This window comes from Schistocerca americana, chromosome 3, assembly GCF_021461395.2.
Source record: "Schistocerca americana isolate TAMUIC-IGC-003095 chromosome 3, iqSchAmer2.1, whole genome shotgun sequence".
NCBI lineage: Eukaryota > Metazoa > Arthropoda > Insecta > Orthoptera > Acrididae > Schistocerca > Schistocerca americana.
In genome coordinates this window covers 727,647,994-727,651,409 of record NC_060121.1, presented here as the reverse complement: position 1 = coordinate 727,651,409, position 3,416 = coordinate 727,647,994, and the positions used below count along the sequence as shown (strand labels likewise).

Sequence of the window (3,416 nt, the reverse complement as noted above, 5' to 3'; positions counted from 1 at the left end):
CATTATTTAAAAAGTGTTCTTGTAATAATATATTTTGAAGAAAGATACTGATAAGAAAATATTAGTGGAAGAATGATGAATGCAATTATTAACGTAATCTAATTTTTACGTGTATATTCGTAACAGTGTAGTTTCTTATTGTTACAACATGGTTTATGGTAAAGTTTGCTGTACAAATTCTATAGTGAAGGAAACGGACCTGTCTAATAGTTAAATAAATGTCAAGGAAGACAATTACATACAATAGAATTATTAAGAAATATATTGCTAATTTGCCTGGCCGTGAGAACTTTATGAAAAGGTGTATTGTTGTTATGGAATAGTGAAGCATAGTTACAGTTGGAGTCTTTGTTCTCATTTATCAGTCGTTAAGTTTACTTTCTCTTTTATCATTCTTTGCTTTTATGACTGTGTTTGCATATTCACATGACACAAAGCGAGTTTTGTTCTGAGAAGCATTTTGTGAAAACTGGTTTGATACCGTCTTGTATTGCTCATCGCAAGTATGGCAAATGAAATTTGGTTTTGGACAGTCATATCAATAATCCTAGCAGTCAAGATTGCAGAGAAGCCGAACGTTCCATGTGCACATATAAAGCACTCCGTCGTCAGGCCACGAGTGGCCTACCGGGACCATCTGACCGCCGTGTCATCCTCAGTGGATGATGCGGATAGAAGGGGCGTGGGGTCAGCACACCGCTCTCCCGGTCGTTATGATGGTATTCTTGACCGAAGCCGCTACTATTCGCTCGAGTAGCTCCTCAATATGCATCACGAGGCTGAGTGCACGCCGAAAAATGGCAACAGCGCATGGCGGCCAGGATGGTGACCCATCCAAGTGCCGACCACGCCCGACAGCGCTTAACTTCGGTGATCTCACGGGAACCGGTGTATCCACTACGGCAAGGCCGTTGCCTCTAGACAACCCCTTAGGGAACCAAAAGTCGTTGTCTGTCAGGTCGTCTATGTACATGGTGTAAACAATAAGTGTTTACAATGTACCGCAGTAGTGAAAGGGAAATTCAGGCGAACAAGTTAATACAGAACACTGTGATCCACGTAATTACAGTGGCAGTTCTGGTACAGTGATTGTGTGCGAAAATGAAGATAAGGATTAACAGTATTCAGGGCCAACGTTTTAATCTTAGTCATTTGTTTTTCCGTCAGATAGCATATGTAAATTTCATTGAAAAGAGGTTGCTTTCTAGCAGGCGAATTGTTTGATGTGTCGGATACTCTGGATTTAGCATCGTGTAGCGTGAGCTCCACATATTTCAGTTCAAAATTAAATTTTCACATAGTTCCGCTGCCTTACACCGAAATTTACACATGTTGTTTGTTATGGTCATCAGTCCAAAGACTGGTTTGATGCAGCTCTCGATGCTATTCTATCCTGTGCAAGCCTCTTCATCTCCGAGTAACTAGCACAATCTACACTCCTGGAAATTGAAATAAGAACACCGTGAATTCATTGTCCCAGGAAGGGGAAACTTTGTTGACACATTCCTGGGGTCAGATACATCACATGATCACACTGACAGAACCACAGGCACATAGACACAGGCAACAGAGCATGCACAATGTCGGCACTAGTACAGTGTATATCCACCTTTCGCAGCAATGCAGGCTGCTATTCTCCCATGGAGACGACCGTAGAGATGCTGGATGTAGTCCTGTGGAACGGCTTGCCATGCCATTTCCACCTGGCGCCTCAGTTGGACCAGCGTTCGTGCTGGACGTGCAGACCGCGTGAGACGACGCTTCATCCAGTCCCAAACATGCTCAATGGGGGACAGATCCGGAGATCTTGCTGGCCAGGGTAGTTGACTTACACCTTCTAGAGCACGTTGGGTGGCACGGGATACATGCGGACGTGCATTGTCCTGTTGGAACAGCAAGTTTCCTTGCCGGTCTAGGAATGGTAGAACGATGGGTTCGATGACAGTTTGGATGTACCGTGCACTATTCAGTGTCCCCTCGACGATCACCAGTGGTGTACGGCCAGTGTAGGAGATCGCTCCCCACACCATGATGCCGGGTGTTGGCCCTGTGTGCCTCGGTCGTATGCAGTCCTGATTGTGGCGCTCACCTGCACGGCGCCAAACACGCATTCGACCATCATTGGCACCAAGGCAGAAGCGATTCTCATCGCTGAAGACGACACGTCTCCATTCGTCCCTCCATTCACGCCTGTCGCGAAGCCACTGGAGGCGGGCTGCACGATGTTGGGGCGTGAGCGGAAGACGGCCTAACGGTGTGCGGGACCGTAGCCCAGCTTCATGGAGACGGTTGCGAATGGTCCTCGCCGATATCCCAGGAGCAACAGTGTCCCTAATTTGCTGGGAAGTGGCGGTGCGGTCCCCTAAGGCACTGCGTAGGATCCTACGGTCTTGGCGTGCATCCGTGCGTCGCTGCGGTCCGGTCCCAGGTCGACGGGCACGTGCACCTTCCGCCGACCACTGGCGACAACATCGATGTACTGTGGAGACCTCACGCCCCACGTGTTGAGCAATTCGGCGGTACGTCCACCCGGCCTCCCGCATGCCCACTATACGCCCTCGCTCAAAGTCCGTCAACTGCACATACGGTTCACGTCCACGCTGTCGCGGCATGCTACCAGTGTTAAGGACTGCGATGGAGCTCCGTATGCCACGGCAAACTGGCTGACACTGACGGCGGCGGTGCACAAATGCTGCGCAGCTAGCGCCATTCGACGGCCAACACCGCGGTTCCTGGTGTGTCCGCTGTGCCGTGCGTGTGATCATTGCTTGTACAGCCCTCTCGCAGTGTCCGGAGCAAATATGGTGGGTCTGACACACCGGTGTCAATGTGTTCTTTTTTCCATTTCCAGGAGTGTACATCCTTCTGAATCTGCTTACTGTAGTCATCTCTTGGTGCCCCTTACGATTTGTAAACCCTCCCCCCACCCACGCTCACCTCCTGAACTAAACTGGTGATCCATTGATGCCTCAGAACATGTCCTACCAACCGATCCCTTCTTCTAGTCAGGTTGTACCATAAATTTTTCTTCTCCACAATTCTATTCGGTACCTCTTCATTAGTTATGTGATCTGCCCATCTAAACTTCATCATCTTCTGTAGTACCACATTTCAAAAGCTTCTATTCTCTTCTTGTCCAAACTAGTTATCGTCCACGTTTCACTTCAATACATGGCTACGCTCCATACAAATACTTTCAGAAACAACTTCCTGACACTTAAATCTATACTCGATGTTAGCAAATTTCTCTTCTTCAGAAATGCTTTCCTTGCCATTGCCAGTCTACATTTTATATCCTCTCTACTTCGAACATCATCAGTTATTTTGCCCCCCAAATAGCAAAACTCCTTTACTACTTTAAGTGTCTCATTTCCCAATCTAATTCCCTCAGCATCACCCGACTTAATTCGACTACA

At 47.6% G+C, this 3,416-nt stretch overlaps 1 pseudogene; it reads right to left on the bottom strand.

Moving 5' to 3' along the window:
• Positions 1–798: 798 nt before the first annotated feature.
• On the bottom strand, positions 799–916 carry LOC124608756 (annotated as a pseudogene).
• Positions 917–3,416: the final 2,500 nt, after the last annotated feature.